This window comes from Callithrix jacchus, chromosome 7 (assembly GCF_049354715.1).
Source record: "Callithrix jacchus isolate 240 chromosome 7, calJac240_pri, whole genome shotgun sequence".
NCBI classification, from domain to species: Eukaryota; Metazoa; Chordata; class Mammalia; order Primates; family Cebidae; genus Callithrix; species Callithrix jacchus.
This window is the reverse complement of record NC_133508.1, coordinates 14,491,220-14,515,027: the sequence shown is the minus strand read 5'-3', so window position 1 is coordinate 14,515,027 and position 23,808 is coordinate 14,491,220. Positions and strand designations below refer to the sequence as shown.

Genomic DNA, 23,808 nt, shown 5'->3' with positions numbered 1-23,808 from the left:
TCAGTCATGTTTATTTTATAAATTGCTAAAGCCTGTCCAGAAAGACGTGGAATTTTATGGAAAGCTTTTGACATCCAAGGGGGTTTGGTACTCTTTCTTTTATAACAAAATACTGACGCACTGTCCCAGGGATGTTCTATAGGATTTTCTACATTATATGTGTTCTCTTTAATACTGTCTGTATCTGTAAGATCAAAGTTTATGTCCTAGGTGAAAAAGAGTCTTCCAGAATGTGACAGAGGTTTCTACATCAAGTCCACTTCTCTGGAACATTTTTAGTCTGTTAACTAAGGTAGCACATCTCACGTGGTGGGGTAGCTCGGTGGTATAAATGGCTTGGCTGTGTGCTTTAGGAATTACTCACTTTTTTTTTTTTTTTTTTGAGATGGAGTCTCACTCTGTCACCCAGACTGGAGTGCAGTGGCACAATCTCAGCTTACTGCAACCTCTTGTCTCCCGGGTTCAAGCAATTTTCCTGTCGTAGCCTCCCAAGTGCTGGGACTATACAGGCGCATGCCACCACGCCTGGCTAATTTTTTGTATTTTTAGTAGAGATCAGGTTTCATCGTGTTGGCCAGGATGGTCTCGATCTCTTGACCTCGTGATATGCCTGCCTCAGCCTCCCAAAGTGCTGGGATTACAGGTGTGAGCCACCATGCCCAGCCTACTCACATATTTTTAATTGGATAATAGGGTCAGAAGAGGTTACTTTACCCTGTGGACATTGACCTTCTCAAGCGATGGGACTGGGATAAAGATTTAAGCACCGTTTGAAGGAAAACAGTTGCTTTAAATCAATTCAGCCAATGTCTTTATGAGAAAATACTCTGAACTCAGCTCTCTTCTGGGATGGGAGTGGGGTCAGAGATAGTCGCAGAAATGGATAGGACAGGGACCTTGATCTTGGGGATTCAAATCCAGTTGGGGAGGAAATTGGACAAATTCGGGGAACAGGGAGCAGTATTCAGCAATCGAAAGGGCTACAATTGTTTGAGCACTTACTGTGTGCAAGGCAGGACATTGAGTGCTTTACCCGAAAGACCTGATTTGCTCTTCATAGTGTGTCTGTACGAATTCTCATCATCCCCATGTAGATGAGCCTAGAGATGTCAAGGTGGCCTGCCCAGGGTCTCCCAAGTAGGAAGTGCCACAGGCGGGGTTCCAGTGCACCTCTGCCTGAGTGTTGAACGCTCCACTTAACCACCTCTCTGTGAACAGTAATTAAATGACAAGTGTGAATGGTTGGGGCAACAGTTAATGCAGAGCTGGAAGGGGTAGAGGAGAGGGCTCTGCAAAGCAAAGCTGTTGTACTACAGGAAAGAGTTGCCCCGTATTTCTCCTCCCTGGAGAAGATTCCAGGTGGGAAGGGTGAGGGAGCCACCAACACCATCATTATGAATCAACCATGAGTGCTATATGTTATGGTTTAGAAAGTGCTTTACATTTGTTTTCTTACTGTATACCTATGGGTATTTAGGGCAGATGATGATTCCTATAATAATGGGAGCCGAAGCTCAGTTCTCTGACCTGCTCATGAATAGCAGAGGCCGGAGGAACCCAGGCCTCCTCTCAAAGATCTTTCCCCTCTGCCATGCGGAGCCAGACAAAGCCTAGGCGCATGGAGGAGACCTTAGCTGCTAGCAGGAGCCTTTTAGAAGTGTTTTAATGAGACAATTAATTTATTATTCATAGCAGTAATGCAAATATTAAATGAAGTCCGTTTTTACACATTGGATGTTGGGTTAGCTTTATCATAGTATGTACATTTGAAACATGTTTCTTTTTCAGGTTTTCAGTCTCATTCATTTATGCAGTCAACAAAAATTCATTGCACTCCATCTGCATCCATGCCAAGCCCTGTTCTCGTTATTCTTTTTCATATTCAGTTCAGTTGTTCAGCTTTCCGTAGATGAAGCACACAGGGTGGCAGCCACGCCAGCTGAGCAGGGTCAAGATTTCTGAAACTCTGAATCTCTCTTTTTTTTTGAGACGGAATCTCGTTCTGTCGCCCAGGCTGGAGTGCAATGGTGCAATGTCGCCTCACTGAAACCTCTGCCTCCCAGTTTCAAGCGATTCTTCTGCCTCAGCCTCCTGAGTAGCTGGGATTACAGGCGCACACCACCACATCCGGCTGATTTTTGTATTTTTAGATAGAAATGGGCTTTCACCTTGTTGGCCAGGATGGTCTCAAACTCCTGACCTTGTGATCTGTCCACCTCAGCCTCCCAAAGTGCTGGGATTACAGGTATGAGCCACTGTGCCCAGCCAACTCTGAATCTCTTTTCAGTGGCTTTCTCGACGACAGCTGACCCCCCCTAGAGTCCCCAGAATTTCCCCAAAGAGGACACACTCGAAAAATTCCTGTGCACGTTTACAAGTTAGAGAGTTAACTCCTAGCCATAACATCGTTCTCCTCCCTGGTGAATTAGGCAGGTTGGTTTTTAAGATGGAGGAGGCCTTCTTCACCTGGAATCAGGTGGCCTGGGTCCCACCCTGGTTCTTGGTTGGTTTCAGAAGGATAGGGAGCTAAGTCTGTGCTCCCAAGAGGAAGAAGGATCTGATGTGTCACCATTCCTTGGGCAGCAGCTATAACTTCAGAGAAAATGAAGAGGCAAGGGGGGAAAGAGGGGAAAAGTAGAACCCTGAAATCCCAGTATTTGGAAGCAAGTGCTTTCCTCTGTTCCTCCGGAAAGCTCCACCTTTAGCTCCCTGACCCCATTGTGTCCTTGTGTCCCTGGCCTCTTTGATGTCAGTTCTCTCCTTTTTTGATGGTGAAGTGAATGGGACAGACGACCAGGAGAGTCTCTTGGGGTTAGCAATGTGGCCAGTAATAGAAGGTGTCATTTACCCAGAGCATGCTGTGTTCCAGGCACTATGTAAAGGACTTTGTAAATGTTATCCCATTCATTGTCCCAAGAAAGGTACTGTCATTCCCTCTTTATGGATGAAGAATTTGAGGAGTTCACAGCCTTTCTCAGTGGCGGAGCCAGGATGCAAGCCAGGGTCTGCCCGTCTCCTAAGCAAGCCCTTCACCGCATGGCATGCTTTGTTCAAGTGCGCTCCCAAGCGGAACCCTCGGCCTGTCCAGCAGATCAAAGGGTAGCCGAGCTGCTTGAAGAAAGGTCGAGAAGACCCAGAATGCCTTACATGTGTTCCACATTCCTCCGTGGGCCTCTGCAGAATGTTAGGGTACCCCCAGTCACTATTTTAAAACCCCTAGTCTAGACAGTTCCCAAGGTTTCATATAGCACCTGATATGTCCAGTTATATACTCTAGGACCGAAAAACGGGCTTCGAAAACAATTGCAAGCAAAGTCAAAGTTTGGAGAGCCTCTTGAGGAAGTTTAAATACCGACAGCTTCTTTAAATTTATGTGCACATAAAAATGTGTTTCAGTAGCTGTGGATGCAAAACGTTGTCACTGTCATGTATTACTTGTTGCCTAAAGTTTGGGAGGCATTTGCAGTTAGGCTGTCTAGCTACTCGCATTTCTCATTTAGTTTCTATTGCAGCTGCACTATGAGGTTGGTGTTGGGTCTGCCTCATGTTTTACAAATGGGAACTTGAGATCAGGGATGAAAGTGATTTGCCCAAGGCTACATGGTCATTAGTAGCTGACCACACTTTCCAGTCGGGTCTCCTGACATCTACTTCTGAGTTCTTCACCTTGTCAGAGCTGTCACAACTCCTTGCTCCAATCTGCCTACACGGGCTGATCTTTTTTTTGTTTTTTTGAGACGGAGTTTCGCTCTTGTTACCCAGGCTGGAGTGCAATGGCTCGATCTCGGCTCACCACAACCTCCGCCTCCTGGGTTCAAGCAATTCTCCTGCCTCAGCCTCCTGAGTACCTGGGACTACAGGGGTGCACCACCATGCCCAGCTAATTTTTGTATTTTTAGTAGAGACAGGGTTTCACCATGTTGACCAGATGGTCTCGATCTCTTCACCTCGTGATCCACCCACCTCGGCCTCCCAAAGTGTTGGGATTACAGGCGTGAGCCACCGCACCCGGCCCGGGCTGATCTTAATACATAACTCCTCACCCTCTCTCCAGCTCTGAGCCTTCAGCTGCCTTGTCCTGGGTTCTAGAATCAAGGCAAAGCTCTTCACTGAGTGTTCCTACGCATGGTCTGAGCTGGACGCATCTGTATCTCCCTGTTTCCAGCTTTCATGTAACTGCCTTCTCTTGAGCCAGTCCTAGCAAAGCAGGACTTCCAGGCACAGAGCGGGCACCTCAGGGAGAAGGAATGGGGTTAGGGGGAGCTTCGGCCTGGAAAACCCCCTCCTGCCAGGAAGAAAGGAGCTAGGGTTTGTTTACATCTCCCGTGTGTGCTGGGTACTCGCTAACTTTGTCTCATTTAACGCTGAGACAAGCTCTGAGAAGGTGTTGTCACTTCTACCTTTTTATGAGAAAAATGGGCCTTTTGAATGGTTAATTTGCATAAGATCATAGCTAGGAGACATAACTTGGATCTGGAATTTGAACATGGCCTGGCTGTCATCTTTGCGCTGCCTTGGAGGGGTGAGGCCCTACTCTCCCCTCTTTCAGTTCACTGTCTGTTTCTAGACTACCTTTCAGCCTTCTCGCTCTTTACCCTCACTGAAAACATGTGCTGTGTCAAACTGGTCCAGTCATTCCCTCCCAACCTCATCCCCGCCCTTTGCCTGTGGCTTCTTCTCCATCCTAGCCTCCTGCCAGACCTGACCCTATCTCCAAACTCCTTCTAGTCAAATTCTGTCTCCCTTATCGGTTTTTAAAGCCCAATTCAAATATTGCCTTGGCTTGTAAGCCTTCTCAGTTTACATAGCGTAGTAGAGAGAAGGCAGATTTACAGCCAGAAAACCTTGCCTCGAATCTCAGGCTCCAGTTGTAACACGTTGGATAACACTCTCGAGGGGTTTTCCTCATCATCTGTAATAGAATAATAATGTTGGCCCTCACCACCATCGCCACGTTTTCCTGATGCACGTGGGAAATCCTATGAGGTAAAACCCTTTATCAAACTCGAAAACGCTGTATTTGTGTTTTTATTATCCCCTGCTCCCTCCTCCTCCCAAATTTAGGAGTTATCTTTTCTTCCGATCACTTGGGCACTAGGTAATAACATGACTCTTTTCTGGCACTTACCATGTGATCCCTAGTATTTCCTTATTTTCGTGTGTGGCTTTGTTGTGCTCCAAGTCACCCTGCACGTCCTCCCCCGAACCTTCACAGCTGCCACATGGAAATGGAGGTGTTTATTTGCAGGACTCTGGTAATCTCTCCTAATGTAAATTGTCGATCCTAGAGGGCAAGTGTGACCTGAATTCATTTTGGATCCTTTGAGAACCTAGCACAATGCTGTATCCGTAATAGGTGCACTGCTGATAGGTCCTCAGATATGTGATTTAAATGCACAAATATATTGGCCGCTGTATTTAGGACTCTGAAGATTTACTGTGAAGTATACTGCGGTATTGAGATTTGAGAGACATTTAGGGAGCCAAACTAAAAGATGCTTCATTTAACTTGAAGAAACTTCTGTGTTATGCTGGAGTAGAAATGTGGGATTTCTGATGTTGATTTGTGAGATACAACTTCTTTTTTCAAATCTAGAGGAGACCAAAAAGGAGAACTCGCATATGAAAGCCAGTGACATGTTGAAACCCCAAACTGGAAAATCACATTTGTTCTGCTTGTTCCTTATTCTGCTCTAACACAGGTTCAGCTTTAGAAAGGTGCTTAAGATAGCGCCGGCCCGTCTGTAAACTGATGTTGACGTTGCAGACTTCTCAGGTTCCACGTGAAGCCAGCTTTTCTACCTTAATTTAAGGACACGCAGCCATGCTTTAAAGATCACACCCGCAAACCTTCGTGCCTGTCGGGTTTCTGAGGGAGTTGGGCCCCGGCCCACAGCCACCAGAGTTGTACCTGCCCAGGGGGCCCAGTGAGGGGCCAGTGGGGCTGGCATCCAGCCTGCAGCCTGCTCGCCACGGCCCACGTGGGGGCAGCAGCTGTTCTGAGAAAAAGCCACCTCTTTCTGTTTCTCACGAAGGCTCGGTGTGGTTCAGCAACTGCCCTGTAAATGAGAAGTGTGATATATTGTGGTTTTTTACTTTTCTTACACTGGTCATGACCAAATCATTAAAAAATAAATAAATAAATAAATTCATCAAGGGCAGAATCTAAGGAAATGTGTTAATTCAGCCTATGATTTTGTTTTCGGAAGAAAACCGTGTGGCCATCTATACAGTGAAATAAAGATTCTGAACCCGTGTGTTTTGCATCTCCAAGTCAAAAACAGACCTGGGACGTTCGTGCAGGAAGTTCCTTATCCTTCTGAGTAGCAGATTATCAGAGAAAGTAACCCGGACAGTAGTGCCTGCGCAGTAGAGGGGAGCAGGGCTGGGGCGGGGCTGGGGCAGGGCAGAGACCTGAGCCTGCAGCCTGCAGCCTTCCATCCTCACTGTGCCTTTAGGCTCCTCAGAGTATTGTCTGCAACTTGGGCTGCTCCTCCGCCTGAAACTCTTTTCCATCTTTCAGAGACAAGGTCTCACTCTGTTGCCCTGGCTGGAGTGCAGTGGTGTAATCATAGCTCACTGAAGCCTCCGACTCCTGGGCTCAACCTACGCAGCCTCCCACGTAGCTGTGACAGCAGACATGCACCACCACACACAGCTAACTTTTTGATATTTTGTAGAGACAGGGTCTCCCTAGTTGCCCAGGCTGGTCCTGAACTCCTGGCTTCAAGCCATCCTCCTGCCTTGGCCTCCCACAGTCCTGGGATTAGAGATATGATACTTGAAATTCTTTATCATCTAAGTGTACCTACACTTCTTAGCATGACAGCTGAGACCCTGCATTAACTGCCCCCTGGCAACTTCTTCCAGCTGATTCCTGACACTGCCCTCTGGCCTCCATGTGCAACCATACCAGGCCACCTTTCATTCCTGCAGCAGCCCCCCTTCCTTACATTTTCGGCAGTGCACTTCCTCACCTCATTGACACACCTGCCACTCTTCTGCAAAAAAAAAATATTATACAAAAAAATACAAAAATTAGCCAGGTATCATGGTGCACGCCTGTAGTCCCAGCTACTCAGGAGGCTGAGGTGGGAATATCAGTTGAGCCTGCAGGGGTGGAAGTTGCAGTGAGCTGAGATAGCACCATTGTACTCCAGCCTGAGCAACAAGTGAGACGCAGTCTCAGAAACAAACAGAAAACCCCACAAGGGCAGCAAGGGCTTGCTTTGTTTATTTGTTCTGCTTGCTTCTTAAAGAATATAACCAGATATTCCAATCAACCCTTATTTTTCATACGGTCACATATGTCTTCAATGGAGACTGAAAAATATGGCCTTTACTTGAACACTTAAATATAATGCGCTCTGGCACTAGAAATCGAAGAGCCTCCTTTGGTGTCAGTTCTTCAGAGCCTGTGTGTGTCCTGCTATCATTTAACCTGATCTCTGCATTTTTGTTTGCAGAACAGTGTCTGGCACATTCTAGGAAATATCATAAGTACTTGTTAAATAAACTTTTTTTTTTCTTTGAGATGGAACTCACTCTGTCACCCAGGCTGGAGTGCAGTGGTGTGGTCTCAGCTCACTGCATCCTCTGCCTCCCAGGTTCAAGTGATTCTCCTGCCTCAGCCTCACAAGTAGCTGGCATTATAGGCACATGCCACCATGCCTGGCTAGTTTTTGTATTTTTAGTAGAGACAGGGTTTCACCATGTTGGCCAGGCAGGTCTTGAACTCCTGACTTCAAGTGATCTACCTGCCTTGGCCTCCCAAAGTGCTAGGATTGCAGGCGTGAGCCACTGCTCCTAGCCTGTTTTCTGTTTTATTAGGTAGCAGTCCCCCTTCTTTAAAATCTAACTCTGAAATTGGATTCGCTACTGTGCCCCGTATGTAACCAGCCTCCACCGTCTCACACTATGGTCTCGCAGACTCACATGGCACAAGGGACAGCACCCCTCGAATCTTGCAACGCTGTGACCCAGGCATGCACTCTACCAGCCTCTTTGCCTAGAGTGACCTCAGCTACCCTTGCCTCCATGATCCTTTATTTATCCTTCCAGTCTTAGCTTGAATTCCTTCAGAGCAAGACTCTTGAATATTCAGTGCTCTATTCCTGTAACTATTTTTGAATAAATAAATAGGCACAGAGTAGACTCTTAATAACTATTTTTGAATAAATGAATGAGTTCTGTGTTAAACATGTTAAAATGTAATGCGCCTCCAGTTATCAGTAGATCAGAGTGGGACGACTGGTTGACTTGAGGCCATTTCCTTGTGCGGTATTGTCACATGTGGCACATGAGGTCTTCATCCCAGCCTCCACAGGTTGGCAGCATAAACGTACATCAATGTTGATAGCACACCGTCTAAACATTGTGCCGGTCAAACGCGCCCTCTGCAGCACCGCCCGTAGCAGGCCAGGGTTGTGGGATCAGTTATCCTGAAGGCAATTTGGCTTCAAACAAGAAAAAAACTATTCCATTGCCATCAACTAAACAACACACCTCCCTGGTCCATTGTCTCACAGATGCCAGGATGAAGGGGGAGCGGATGAGAGGCTGCACTAAACAATTTGGCCCTGTGACCATACTTAGGAGAGAGAGGTCAAAGGGGACATTCCACTGGGTGAGGTTACTGTGCCTCATTTATCTACAAAGGATAGCTTATCGCACACATATTTGATAATATATTTTCGAATCATTACAAAGTTTAGACAGATTTTCTTTCAGTGTTCCATGCAACCAATATGCTTGTAAATAAGAATCCATAAAATTGTTTTCTTATGATTGCATTTTTTTCAAACATGCAGAAATACACCGTGTTATCTGGATTCCAAGGGGTTTACAATGTTTTTTACTTGAAATCAAATTTTATATCTGAAAGGTTAATGGAGAAAACGAATTATGCTATCTGGTAACCAAATGTGTGATGAGACATTTGTCTCTGTAATTAACAGCAAGGAGCTTTCATAGTCCCATAAACTCGAATGCTACATCGAGTATTCTGCGAGCATTTGTTTGGCTGCGGTGTCCAAAACAGAGATGTTTATGATGATATAAACTCGAGCTGAATGTAACGCAGGTGTCTGTGCTTCTTGCAGCATTTCTCATTGTTGAAATGGAAGCCAAAAGATTAATACCTTTACATTGTCATGATAAAATAAGTAATGTGTTCTTGGAACAGTGGAATGCTACATAAGTTACTCAGTAATTCCAAGAATTTATTCTGTTCCAGGAATAATACCCTTAACAATTTATTTTCACAGAAAAAGTTGACGCAACATAATAGACCATGAAGTTGCTCGCATGGTGAATGGAGTTATACCTCGACCATGACTTCACACCTCCACAGGAAGTGTGAAGACCCCCACCAAAACGCAAGCAAGGTTAAGGGACCTCTTAAAAGTAAAAAGTCAGGAGATGCAGAAGTTAAGGTTCCTCTGTTGCATTAACTCATTCTCACTGCACATAGATAATTTTTTCGATTACTAGCAAGACTTTAATGGGTACCTTAATATACACAGCATGAAATGTGGTTGAGGAGTTGCTGCAGGAATATTAGCTTTAGCATTTCTCTACGAGTTCCGCGTTCCTCTTTTTAACTCTGCTGGGAGGGAGGGCCTGGTGCCAGCACATGGTGGAGCGGGGTGGCCCTGGGTCGAACCAGCTTCCCTGGTTTACTTGGTCATTCTAGACAGGCAGCTTTGTCTTCACATTTGTCGAGGTTGGAGAAACTGAATTTCCTACCTGTAATCTGCGATGAACTAGGAGGAAGCTGGAGATGAGACATGTCTCTCCGGGAAGGCTTTCATGAGAAGATGTGGCCGAATTTAAGCACCAAATGGGCTCTGCTTGCCACCCCACTGCACACTCTACAGAAAGGAGAGCTGCACAGTTGCCTCCGATCTGGGTTTGTCTCTTGCATATCAGTTGTGGGGTTTTTCCATCAGCTTTCCTCAGTCATGTCTTCTCGTCATATCTTTTGTTAGAATTTAAGTTAATATATTCATATTGTAGATACTTACTGAAGCCACTGTGCCCGGCTGGAAGGTTGCAGAATGCACTAGGCTGTGATAAGAGAAATTAAGGATGCTGTGGCAATATGGATGGAACAGGAGGCCTCCCAGGCCTGGGGAAGTAAGGAATATGGCCCTTAAGAAAATGACCTTAAAACTGAGACCTGAAGGGCAATTCTGGGGTTGGGGCTGAGGACACAGAAGGGGCAGCATGTGGGGACCAGTACTCGGGCTCTTCTGAGACACAGGAAGGCCTTCGGCAGAGCCAGAGCTGCACAGACAGTCGCTTCTTGGATTATGATTGAATCGTTCTGAAGGGAGGCCTGAGCACATTCATTCATTCATTCATTCATTCATTTTTGAGATGGCATCTTGCTCTTGTCACCCAGGCTGGAGTACAGTGGCACAAATTCAGCTCACTGCAACCTCTACCTCCCGGGTTCAGGCAATTCTCCTGCCTCAGCCTCCCAAGTAGCTGGGACTACAGGCATGTGCCACCATGCCCAACTAATTTTATATTTTTAGTAGAAATGGGGTTTCTCCTGGTTGGTCAGGCTGGTCTCAAACTCCCGACCTCAGGTGATTCATCCACCTCGGCCTCCCAAGGGCTGGGATTACAGGCATGAGCCACCATGCCCAACCAGCACTTTTATTTTTTAAAAGTTGCCCCAGTGGTTCTCATGTGCAGCCAGACCTGAGAGCCAGCTATCTCCATAGAATAGGGGAGATGCGGCAGGAGCCAGGGCTGGAGCAAAGGCAAGGAGGCCTCAGGGAGCTGCGGCTCCATCCTGGGGTATTGGTACCCCATGTAGGTTCACACCGTAATTCAATTTGCATTTTTGAAAGATCACTTTAGCTTTAGGGTAGAATCGAATGGGAGGGAGCAATTCTGAAGGCTTGTGGCAGTCGCCCCATTGAGGGATACCAAGGATGGAGTGGTGGTAGGGAGAAGCAGTCGGGTTCTAAAGTAACTTCACAGTTGTGAGAAGCAACACTAGGTGACTACTAGTCAGCTGTGGGGAGGGGAAGAGGAATAACTCCCAGGTTTTGGGCTCATATAGCTAAGTTGGCCTGTTTACTCAGCCGGGGGGAGGGTCGTGATAAAATAACATTTTTAGACATGATGTTAAAGATTGCTTTTAAGATGTCCAAGTGAGGCTCTCTGATAAGCAATTGGATGTATGGCTCTGGCACCTTGAGGTGGAACCTGGGCTGGAGTCCTCTTGTGCAGATGGTCAGTGGAGCCAGGAGAGAGGATGGGTGGATCCGGGAAGAGCATGGAGGGCGTGAAGACGGCCTGGGCCAGTGTCCTAAAGCTGTGGACACTGAAGGCAGTGTTTTGCACACTAGTGGTTGTGACCTGTAAGTAGGTCATGGTATCAGTTTAGTGGATTGTCACCAACAGTAGCTGCAACAGTAACAATAGCAATAAGAAGAAGAAAGAAATAGAGTAAGATAGAAAACATCAAGGTACACTGCATACAGGAAAGAGAAACTCATGACACTCTTGTTAAGAGTTGTGTGCATGGGGCTGGGCGCAGTGGCTCATGCCTGTAATCCCAGCACTTTGGGAGGCTGAGGTGGGTGGACCATGAGATCAAAAGATCAAGACCATACTGGGCGTGGTGGTGGGTACCTGTTCTCCCAGCTTCTCGGGAGGCTGAGGCAGGAGAATCACTTGAACCGGGGAGGCAGAGGTCAAAGCAAACTGAGATTGTGCCACTGCACTCCAGCCTGGTGACAGAGTGAGACTCCTTCTCAAAAAAAAAAAAAAAAAAAAGAAAGAATTCTGTGCATGGTATACGTATCTGTATGTCAGTTCTTAGTCATCGTGAAAAGTGCATTTCTTGCTATGAACCATGGCCAGAAAAGTTGGAAAGCCACTGATTTAAGGTACTATTGCCTTAGTCCCAGAGATTTCCCACAAGACTCACTCAGGGAAGGCTGCCATTCTCCGGGTGCCTTGGGCCCAAAATTACCCAAATCCCATGAGATCCTTGGAAGAAAAGGGCATTGTGAATGTGATCTATTTGTCATCATCATTAATAGTATTTACATTGAAAATGAAATTGTGCAATAGCATGTGTATTTAACTCAGAATATATGAAAAATTTAAATGAAGAAATATAATCTAGATGGTACTTAATAGTGTTCAGACTTACCGGATCGATGAGGTAGATATGGAAATTAACATCCCAGAAGGATGGCTGATTTGCATTTCTGTGTCAAGACTCCAGAAGTTTCCTGTGCAGGAAAGCAGAGGATCGACATTTCAGCTTTTATTGAAAGGGTGTCTCTTTGCAAATAGTAAATTATGAACATTTTCTTGTCCAATGAAGGCAAGACCTATGTTACTGTGGGAATTCAGAAGCAGCTCTTAATCTATAATCTTGTTCTATTTTTTCCTTGGTGTGTTGTCAGCCTTTGGAGACTTTTGCTATGTGTTTCAAAGAATCATGAACATAAACTTTAATTTCGTCTTTGCCTTTTGTAGAACTAACAGGCTTCACGTGGGTCAAGTTTCCAGTTTGTTTTTTTTGTAAGAGATAGGATCTCACTATGCTGTCCAGGCTGGAGTGCAGAGCCTGTTAACAGGTGTAGTTATACCATACTGCATGCTTAAACTCCTGGGCTCAAGTGATCCTCCTGCCGCAGCCTCCCAAGTCCCAATTTCCAATTTAAAAGGAAATATCTGAGCCTCATTCTTCTTAGTTTGGAGCAGTGCAACTAAGTCAGAATCTGTGAAGATGGTTTGGTTTGGTGGTTTCCTTGTTTCCACCATGTGTGCTAATATATCTAGGTAGTTACGGTACCAGCTAGTTCAGACGGCACCCGTGTCTTGTTGTGACAGCCCCCTGGACACTGGTTTGTCTCACAAATGGAGCCCTTCCTGCCATTCAGCTAGTTCTTGAGCAGCTTGGTAGAGCAGTGCAGCATAGGGACCCAGAAGCCTGATGCATCCAATGCAGATCTCTGTTGGAGAGGAAATCAGAGAAGGGACAAGGCACACCTTAGATCCTGCCTTGGATAGGTGTTTAACTGTAAAACCCACTCAGTCTTGCTAATAACGCTTCTCCTTTTTGACTCTTAAAATTTCTTGTGCAACTAAATTGTTCTGGGGAAGACTTCTTGGAAGCAGTGATCTCTGAGCTGATTTTGCCAGGAGCCAAGGGGAAGGAAGTAGGACAGTCTAGGAGGAGAGGACTTCAGGACAAAGGCATGGACAGAAGACACAGTGTGGCTCCACCTGTTTTCTCTGAGCAAATGCTTCCAATGACAGTCCCATTCTGTGCCTTCAGCCATCTGCCAGCATTCACACAGGTGTAGTGAGCTTCACTTTACACCAACACGTAACAGTTACACATGCAAACATGTCACCCCTTCCTCCTCCAAAACCTGACCTCCCTTCACTTGCTAGTGATTCGCTAACCTCCCAGTAATGCACTCAAACCCATCATCCTCATCTCTCGCCTCCTTTTCTTACTCGCATATAATCAGCGTGGACTCCTCTCTCCCCCTCCCATCCTTACTTGCTTCCTTTCTTCTAAATCATATCAGAACACTGAATTCCATTTGGATGGTGAGTTACGTAGGACATCAAGATGTCGTATCCCTGTTTGTGTCAGGAAATTGCAGTTTGGATCCCAGTGTCCTTAGTGAAACATCCCCGGAGCCCACAAGGAGGAAGCCTGGCTCTGTCCTCCCTGGCTTTTGCTTTCAGTACATGTTACCCTTTCTCTGGAGCTTGGAGTCTTAGTTTTGCCCTTTCCTATTTCATTCTGTCTCTATTTTTGTATTTTTTTTAAACTGGATTTTCATTGCAGTCAGATGGACCTGGGTTTGGGTCCATTTTTAGTATTTGCTGTGTAACCTTGGACAAATTTTTAATCTGACTACACCTCAGTTTCCTTATCAGAAAAGCAGGGATAATAACGGGAGGACCTCAGAAGGTTGTGGTGAGGATGGTTTGACACAGTCTACCTCACAGTCTCTGCTTCTCCTGGGTAAAATGTATATGTCAGTGCTCGAACCTCTTAGCTTGGTGTCAGGATTAAATGTGGCAGGGTGCTCGCCAGAGGCCTGGTATATACTAAGTGCTCTGTAAGTGATATTAATGGCTTTAACACGCTTTCCCTTAAATACATCCAAATGCCTTTTAAGGATACATGACTTGTAATGAACTTCAAGAGAAACTGATCTTAGGCATGTCTTCCAGGGATTACAGAACACACTACACCCCAGCCCCTCCCCTCCTGACTTTCCCTGCTGCTGTCTCTAGCCGCTGCTGAGTCTTTCCTGCCCAGTTTGATGGTGATGTGTTCAGGTCCACAGCTGCATCGACCAGTTGCCTAATACCCAGCTTGAGAACACCACAAGGAAAAGTTTGTAAATAATTCTTCTAGATTATTTTTCCTTCAAAACAGTCATATATATTCATTTTGAAACCATTTTTAAAGTTAAAATTTATAAAGTGGAAAACAAAGTAAAAAGTAAAAGCTCCTGGCTGGTCTGAAGTTAGTGAGTTACCTCAGCTGATTGTCCACAGTGAGTTGTAGGTCGAACTCCTTCTTCCTCTGTTTTCCCCTTCTCATTAATACACTTGACTAATTTTTTGGGGGGTTTGGGAGAGTCTTTGAGATGGAGTCTCACTCTGTTGCCCGGGCGGGAGTGCAGTGGTGCCATCTCAGCTCACTGCCAACTCTGCTTCCCGCGTTCAAATGATTCTCCTGCCTCAGCCTCCTGAGTAACTGGGATTACAGGTGCCTGCCACCACGCCTGGCTTATTTTTGTATTTTTTAAGTAAAGATAGGGTTTCACCGTCTTGGCCGGGCTGGCCGTGAACTCCTGACCTCCAGTGATCCACTCACCCTGGTGCCCTCCCAAAGTGCTGGGATTACAGGTATGAGCCACCACGCCCCACCCTTGACTAGTTTTGTTGTTGTTGTTGTTTTTTAATAAAAATTTAGAAAGTCTTGTCCCAATCACACTTTCCATTGATAACCACTATTACCAGTAGAGGTGTGCGTGAAATATGTGTGTGTCACAGAAAAAGAAGATAGAACTATGCTGTATAACGTGTTGCAACTTTTTTCACTTAACCTAATCTTCATTTATTTCACTCATATTGATGGCCTACTTGGAGCCAGGCAGATTTAGCCCCTACTTGTCCTGTAGTGAATGAGATGATCATGAGCTCAACTTTCATGAAGCTTCTAATTTGTCTTGCACATACTTTCAAATGACTAGACGGGTCTATTTTACCCTTTGCAGATATGAAATATCCTACTTTCATTCTACTGCTGTACCATAATTCATTTCTCTCATGATAAATGTTTGCGTTGTTCCCATTTATTTCCCTTGTACAATGATGCTGTAGTGAACGTTCGTAGGTACTTGTTGGAATATTTCTGTAGGATAAATTTTGGCAAGTGAAATTGCCATATTCTGCCCCAAAAAGGTTTTGCCTAATTACATCCCTACCAACAGCATATGAGAGTTCCTGGGACCCTAAACTATCACTAAAAATGGGCTTTTTGAATCTATAATTACATGAAAAGACAAGGACTTTTATGTTAATTTTCATTACATTAATAATTAGGGAGATAAGATACTTAAAAAGCTGCGTTGATCATTTTTTTCTCTTGTGAATTACATGTTCACGTCCTTTGCCCATTCTTCCGTTACTAGTATGCGTCATCTTCTTTACTGATTTATAAGACCTCTTCCATGCATTTGAGATTAGATTCTTTGGCTTGATTGTTCTTGAACATTACTCGAAGTGGTGGTTTCAGACCGCGCTGCTTAACGTTGGATGCAGTTACTCCTCAGGGAACACTGGACAGCCATGCTATATTGATTCTGAAATAAAACTTTGTTTTCCATGATATAAGAACATTTGGAGGAGAAATCAGTAGACAGAAATCTTTGAGTTCACTGGGTAGTTCTGTGTCCCATAGCTCTTACAAAAATCTTCATTGATCTCCTGTCACTTTGAGGATAAAGTCACAGTGTCAGGGTCCTTTTGTTTTTGACTTTGCCCCATTCATTGCCTTAGCTCCAGCTAAGTTCGCTTATTCACCACTGCCCTTCACTTTTCTCTGCCGTCAAGCTTTGTTCAGTGCCATTCTCTTTTCTCCTCCCCAAAGTGCCCATGGAAACGCTAGTGTTATTGATGGACCACCTCAGTCTTGCCATCTTTGTGACACGTAGTCCTCCCAGGGCAAAGTGATCTCTTTATCTCTGTAGTTCCTGAAACACTTGTCACTTACGCGATTTCTGAGGCATTCATCATGTATTCCCTTAGTTTTCTCTGCTCAGTCATGGGCACCGTTAACTGTGCTCCTAGGAAGTGTCGCTGGTGACGTTGCAGAGCCTGACTCACAAGCACCAGCCCTTGCCTCTGTGATGGGCCAGCCCGCCCACCCCTGGCCCTGCTTGTCAGCTGGCAAACTTGTAACCAACCGGGGGTGCCCAGTGCTGGGGCCCAGGGTCCGTAGGAAGCTGTGCATCTTGGTGGATAGAAGGTTGTTTTAAAATGAAATGCAAAAACAAGGCGCGTATAGGACAATACTTGCCTTCACTTTTTAAAAGAAAACATTAAGGACGTCTAAGAAAATGGTTTGTTCCTTATTTCCCTCCTAGGACTCTGCCCGCAAACTTCTCATAGATTACTTACTCTCCTTTGGCTTTTGGTGTTGTTTGAGGGCAAAGGTGAGAAGCCGTTTGGTGGCTCATTTTGCACGGCTGTTTCTTGCCTCATTTCCTGGTATTTCTTTGCTCTTTTGGACCCTAAATACCCATCTCGAGCCCTTTGTGCCTTTTTGGCTTTCAGTGCCTATTTTCCCCGCTAGGACCCGCGGCATTCCCCCTTGGTGCCTGTCCTGGCTTCACATCTCCAGCAGTGATTACAGAGCGCTCCTGCCCCCAGCCGTGGCTGACCCTGTGCCACTTACGCCTGCCCATGCATCACAAGAGTCCCATTATCCTCTTAGAACTGTGTACACACTCCTTTGTCTCCCATGCTAGGCTATAAACTCCTGAAGGGAAGAGACTGTGTATCATTTCTTTTCTTTTTTTTTTTTTTCGGTCACATTGGGTCTCATATTTAGTAGTAGTACAATAAATATTTATTAAGTGGATGAGTGAACCCGATAGTATCACAACAGATTTGAAAGGATCTTAGCTGTCCTTTAAATGTAAATGCTATGTAGACACAGGGTTGCTCAATTATTTTCTACCTGTCGTTCTCTGCTGAGCAGGGTTCTCAGGCACATGGAGATACATTTGTGTATCTCCTTTTCATAGTATTTGATTCAACCAATGAAATGATTCTCTAGCCACTTTTCGGCCTTTCCTTTTCCGTGCCATTCAGACTGTGAGGTGTGGAACCCTTAGAGTTCTCGAGCGTCCTCTCAGCGCGGCTTCGGGAACCCCGTTCTGGCGCAGTCTCCTCAGCAGAGCTTTGCTCTTTATTTATTGGGGTCCCACTTTAGACTGCAATTGGGAAAAAAAAGGGCTTGTTTGGAAAACCGTTGCCCTGTTCCATAGACTGATGCTTTTCACAGTGTTTGGTGCTGAGTTCGGCTCCCAGTCTTGTGTGTCCCTCATAAATATGGCTGTGGTCCCTGCGGGCTGCCAGTCGGGACCTTGATATCATCTGCACATTAGCAGGGTCTGGAATGAGGTCTCAGGTCCTCAAAGCACAGGGTCTGCTTCAGATTCCTTTTCTTTCATCTCACTGATGGAGGTTGAGTGGAGAGCTGCCCGCAGGCCTGAAGGCTCTAGCTCCACGCTCCCACCTGTCTCCTACTTGACAGGCTGCCCATCAGTCTATCCACAGCAAGGCTCCATACCAACCTCTACGAGTTTTTAAGAGGAAATATTTTGGACCGTATAGTATAATCCTGGTCATCTTATTATTTCTCACTAATAAACTCAACTTTTTCTCTTTAGCATGCTGTTACGCCCCCACCCCCCAAAAATGCAAAGAGTTGGAAAGTGTTTTTCTTTAAAATATGTTCACAGTGTTGTGTGTCCACCTCCAGAACTTTTTTGTTACCACAGGGAAGCATCCTCATTGCCACCTCTCTGGCAGATGCTTCTGCGCTGTTTCTGCTATTTACGAACTGGAAAGGCCAGCTCTTTACGCGCATCTGTGGCCTGACCTCCAGGCTGGAAGCTGCATTTTCAGTTCATTGTTTTTCTTGTTGATAAAGAACAATGTCCTACTCATAATACTCCATAGTATATTTAGGGATAATTAAGTCACTAAGCAGCCATTTATTTGTTAGTGAAAGAACCCAACCCTTCCTCATCTTTCCTGTTCCTTTCATCTGTTCAGTTGGCTTTTTCATTATCTCCTCAAGTTTCTCAAGGGCCTCTTAAACCTACGACAAAACGGGACATGATAGTGTCATACTGAGTGTAGGTAGAGGTAGGATTGGACCCCACTTCTTTCAGACACCCTCAGTCCTTTCTGCCCAGGTGAGTTACCGAGCATGGCACCGAATGATGGATTTGAGACTGGTGTGTGGGGAGAGCGAGTCAGTTGGTTCTGATCAAGAGTACAGTTACTTGCCTCAGGGATAGGTTTGACTCACTTTACCAGCTTGAAACCATATGACCATATGAAGTCATTTCTAAAAAAATATTTAGTAACAAATGAATGTTTTGAGTTCTCTACATGCTAGATTAGGAGAAGATCTAGTATCTCCTTATAAGATGTCTTCCATCCCCCCCCACCCCAAATTATCCTTGACTGTCAGGGGCTTACTCAATGCAGAGGGGCCAGCCTACCAATGGAGAGAACCAAAGTGTGGCTTCGTGCTCAGCTCCATGCTCCTGTAGCTCCATGCTCAATTGCCTGCTTATTATCCAAATTTTCTTCGTCAAAACTAGTCTCCATATCTCCACTCCCCTGCAACCATCTTTTTCCAGTTCTCCTACTGGTGTTTGTATCTATTCAGTGACCCGAGCTAGAAACTTTGGGGTCATTGTTCATGGATTCTTCCCATCCCCACCACCCGCAAATCCAGCTAATCCTCAAGCCCATTTGATTAAAATTCTTCAGTGTCTCTCTCCCCATCTCTGTCCATTTCCAGCACAAAAATCCTGGTAGACTGACGTCACCATTCACAGAGGCCTCCATGATAACATCTAACAGGGTTCTCTACGCCATACCAGTTTCACCATAATTTTGCCAGAATTGTTTTTCTAAAGGATATATCTGATTATTTACTATCCTTATATGAAAAGAGACCTGAATCTAAAGTAACCCAGCCTGGTAACCAATGGCTCCAGTGTACAGTTCTCCAGTTCACCCTTCACATGGTGTCCTAGTGGGGTAGCCTTACTATGCGTCCAGCTCCGTTGCCTGCCTCATCTCCTTTGAATCTTAAATTCCTGGCTTGTAGAACTGCTGCTTGGGAAGAGGAGTACAAGGTAATACACCTCTGTGAACTTCTACCAGGGGCTAGAAGAGCAGTGTTTCAGGGAGCAAGAGAAGCAAGAGCTGCCAAGTCCCCACCGCAGCCTCAACGGAAGGAAGAATGAATCATTTTCATGTGGGGGCCACTGGGAAGGCAGGATCCATGCGGAATAGGCAGGTCTAGCTCCATCACGTAAGAGAGCATGCCATCTGCAACCATGAGGGCAGTTTGCCAAGCAGAGTTCCAGGGCACACAGCTAAAAGAGGCAGGGGTCAGTGGGCCAGGAAAACTGGGACCATTGTTGTGAGCAAGAAATCTATATAAAGGGATTTGGGTAAGAGATATTCAGAGATTTGCGGAGGAGTTGGGGCACTTTTCCATTTATACCTGATGATCTTGGTATCTCTGGAGCCTAGGAGGTACTTGGTAAATATTTGTCAAATAATTTATTTCTGGTACATTTTCATTCTTTCCTGTGATTTGTTTACTACCTTAGTGTTGCACTCTGGACTTCATTCTGTTTTTAATGAGCCGGTTTCTTTCAATTACTTAAGAAAGGCTTATGGAATGCCTACTGTACATCAGCACTGGGACATCTGTAGGGCAGAGATAGGGTGACTGTTACCAGCAATTGTCCTAATAAGGAGGCATATAGATGAGCACATGTGCAGCTGCTCTGTTTTGGATGGAGTTCCTTGAGTTTCATTATTAATTTAACTGATAGCATTGTCCCCAGCAGCCACAAGAGGCCCAGACAAGCACCAGCAAGAGATCCACAAGCACAGGTCCCTTTGGGACAGGCTCCCAGACAGGGGTCGGATTGTGGGCCTTTAATGACACAAGCTCAGTGTGAGGGTTTAAGAAGTTTTAGTACTTGTGGACCCTGGGGGATATAGCGCACCCCTGGAGGCCACACACACACAGGCCAGAGCACATAGGCAGGGGAGAGAGGAACCCATGGCCAGTTACCTTTATTGTGTTAAGAGTGTTAGTCACACAGGTTTCCTGTAGGGAGCTATAACTGATGGACTGAAAGCAAGCAGGCAGGGGTTGCAGGAGGCCATGCAGGGACTGAGTCACTGTGGCATATCACAGTCCTCATGGGGTTCGAGGGCAGCAGGCCGCCTCTAGCTATCCGAGGTCGTCACCAGACAGCAGCTGTGTAAAGCAGATGTCTGGATCGACCACGTTGAGGAACTGGGGGTACAGTGACTAGAACTGGAAACTGTCAAGATGACAGAGCCTTGCTTCTGGAATGAAACTCCCACTTATATTTAAAATGGATGCCAAGGGAACATAAAATTATGCACATTCGGTGCCCTCTCTCTGTTTGTTACCATCTTTTGTCATGATGACCTGTGAATAATCATGTTCCATGTGGTGGCTCCTTCTCTCCTAGCTACATTGAGGGACACCTGGTGTGGTGACTTCTGTGTTGCCCTCATACTTATCAGATCCTGCAAGACTTTGTGTAAAGGAACCTGATCCCCTAGAGTCCTGAAATTCGGTGAGGGGGAGAATCCAGCATGCGGTCTTACTAGATCTTGTCCAAGAAGTGTAGTTACTGAACTCTCCACAGGATTTCAGGCTACCAGTAGGGTAGCCATGTGGCATGGATCCATTTTAATAAGAGTTCTTTTTGTTCGTTTTTCTTATGAGGATTCAGCCTCTTAAAAAGAGATCGGGAAGAACATACAAGTTTCCTTATAGCATCCTGAGAGCCCATTGCTCTTAAGAGCTTCCTTTTCCTGGTGTCTATGCATGGAGAAGTCATTGACTAATTATAACCGGAAAGACCAGCAGAAGTCAATGAATGCTTCCAATCTCAATCTCCTGTATACTTCTCACCATTTTTGTTTTTAACTAAAGAACTTAGGTTCCACTATGATAGAGGTCCATCTTCTGAAAAGGATGCATGTGACTTCTAGAGCCACAAAATACTTGGTTAACACTTGGGTGACCATGAAAATCCTGTGTCCCTGCTGGACTACCGTGCATCCCTCGGATTATGGTTCAGACCTTTGCTTTCGGATTTAGGAAACCAGAGAATATTCAGTGGCTTGTCTGGCATCTATTAGCAAGTGGGTCTAGTTAGGAGGTGAGTCCAGGTGTAGAATATACTAGCAGCCCTGCCTGTCCTGTTCCTCACTAGCACTGTGCCACACCAACCGAGCTTCTACAGCTCTGCCTTCTAGTCTGCTCCACGCACCCACTGTCCCCAGTTTATTTAGGTTGACTCAGCTTTTTTGTCGTTGGCACTTTAAGTCTTCAGGCCTCATTTCTGATCCTCTGCCCCATCTGCCCCAAATGTGCAAGGAAACCTCTTTCTTCCTGTCTGCCAAAGCCTGTCATTCATCATTTCCCGATGCGGAATGAGCCCCAGAACTCCCTCCTCCTAGGCAGCAGCTGCAGGGGTGACCTGCTCAGCTGCTCCCGCTGCTTTGGGTGAAGAGTGTGTGACTCCTTAAACCCAGAGACCATTCCTGAGCGTCCCATCATCTCTCCTAAGGAACTTTCCCCACCCTGCCCTTCTTCAGCCTTCCCTGCAGACCTCTGCAGTTACTGCAGTTTTCTATATTCCATCCTTTTTTGTTATCTGTTTATTTATATTTATTTTATAATTTTTTTTTTTTTTGAGACTGAGTCTCACTCTGTCGCCAGGCTGGAATACAGTGGCGCAATCTCAGCTCGCTGTAACCTCCGCCTCCTGTGTTCAAGTGATTCTTCTGTCTCAGCCTCCTGAGTAGCTGGGACTACAGGCATGTCACCACACCCAGATAATTTTTGTATTTTTAGTAGAGATGGGGTATCACCTTGTTTGCCAGGCTGGTCTCGAACTCCTGACCTCAGGTGATCCGCCCGCCTCGGCCTCCCAAGATGCTGACATTACAGGTGTGAGCCACTGCGCCCAGTCCTGTGTTTCATCCTTTAAAATGTGCCACAGTGAGCTAGGCCGTGAGCTTACTTCCTCTGAGGATGGCCCTGCTTCTAGCCTCCTGCCCTCTTCCTTTCAGCACTGTTCTTCCTCCTCAGTTCCCCAACGTCCTGATTTTTTGTGTATTTGTTTTGTTTTGTTTTGCCTTTGGGAGGCATGTCTCTGTACACCGCAAGGGCAGCCTACTGCCAGAACCCCTCATACCTGCTACCTTCCTCCCGCATCGCCACCTGCAGCTTAGGATGCTGGTTTTCAAAATGAAAATATAAAGTTAGGCAAAACTCCAGTTGTATTTTCAGCCACATACTTTTCATAGGCATAAGTTCCAGAACTCTGAAACTGAAGTCATGACAAAGCAGATTTGCCCTCAGAAGGTTCCAGAATCCTTGTGACACCTTCCTTTCCTTAATGGTAGCCCTGTGTACTAGCATTCTATGTACAGAGCCGAGGCAGGACCTTTGACAGAAGACACATACCTTCTCCTGTGATGTGTGGGTTAGCGTGGAGAAGCAAGCTGGCACGGACTCGAGAGCCGGGGCGGGCATCTGCCCCGTTTCGCCTGGCTGTAGCCTCTCTTTTCTCTTTCTTTCTTGTATTATTATTATTATTATTTTGAGAAGAAGTTTCACTCTTGTTGCCCAAGCTGGAGTTCAACGGCGTGATCTCAGCTCACTGCAACCTCCGCCTCCCGGGTTCAAGCGATTCTCCTGTCTCAGCTTCCTGAGTAGCTGGGATTATAGGCATGTGCCACCATGCCTGGCTAATTTTTGTATTTTTAGTAGAAATGTGGTTTCACCATATTAGCCTGGCTGGTCTTGACCACCTGACCTCAGGTGATCCACCCATCTCAGCCTCCCAAAGTGCTGAAATTACAGGCATGAGCCACTGCGCCTAGCCGTGGCCATTCTTTTCAGGGAGCCTGGAGTTGGGGGAGGCAGCCACCAACCTATGTCAGCAAAGGTCAGTCTCTGCACGGCCTTTAATGCGGGCACGCCTGGCCTGATGGGGAGGGCTGTGGGTAGAAACCGCACAGGAAAGATGCCTCCTCTTGCTTGAATTGTGATGTTAACTAGCAGGGAACATATGTGTCGGGATGCTGAAATTAATACCCCATTTGCCTGTGGGTTTATCTTTCAGGATTCCTCTGGGAGCTCTTCCTGACACACCCTGTTTCATAGCTTCTTGAGAAAGTAGTACATTTTGCTGACTCTGCCCTATTTAAATCTCGCTTGGTCATTCATTCTCATAAAATCTGGAATATGATTTATTGTTGCAGTTTTCACAGGGGTTTGAAGTAAAGATACTTTTATTGCAAATTAGAATATTTCTTCTCACACGCACATGCCAGCAACACGTAGCAATATTGTAAATTTGGAAATCTGTATTATTTCTGTGTTCACCCATGTTCAAGTAGACAGAATTAATATAC

At 45.7% G+C, this 23,808-nt stretch overlaps 1 protein-coding gene and 1 long non-coding RNA gene across 35 annotated transcripts in view; one reads left to right on the top strand and one right to left on the bottom strand.

Moving 5' to 3' along the window:
• Nucleotides 1-23,808, top strand: part of BEND7 (BEN domain containing 7) — a 94,064-nt gene that overhangs the window by 6,120 nt on the left and 64,136 nt on the right. Inside the window, exons 2-3 of one of the 29 annotated variants that reach the window (XM_078329504.1) lie at nt 9,267-9,386; nt 9,769-9,910. The exons of 26 other annotated variants lie outside the window; for them this stretch is intronic. The gene's annotated coding sequence lies outside the window, so the exon portion shown is untranslated. Of the gene's footprint in view, nt 1-9,266; nt 9,387-9,768; nt 9,911-18,782; nt 23,340-23,808 lie in introns of those variants that run through there. 2 more of the 29 variants (XM_078329505.1, XM_078329506.1) reach the window with 2 other exon arrangements.
• On the bottom strand, nt 5,408-22,714 carry LOC118143162 (uncharacterized). Of its 6 annotated transcripts, none has more exons than XR_004727354.3 (4): nt 16,693-16,963; nt 12,179-12,260; nt 11,211-11,376; nt 5,408-6,059 (listed from the first exon to the last, which is right to left on the bottom strand). It is a non-coding gene; the product is annotated as an uncharacterized LOC118143162 (long non-coding RNA). The 6 variants fall into 6 exon arrangements; XR_004727352.3 differs by lacking the exon at nt 5,408-6,059 and adding an exon at nt 9,265-10,068; XR_004727353.3 differs by lacking the exon at nt 5,408-6,059 and adding an exon at nt 12,830-12,989 and having other exon boundaries at nt 10,619-11,376.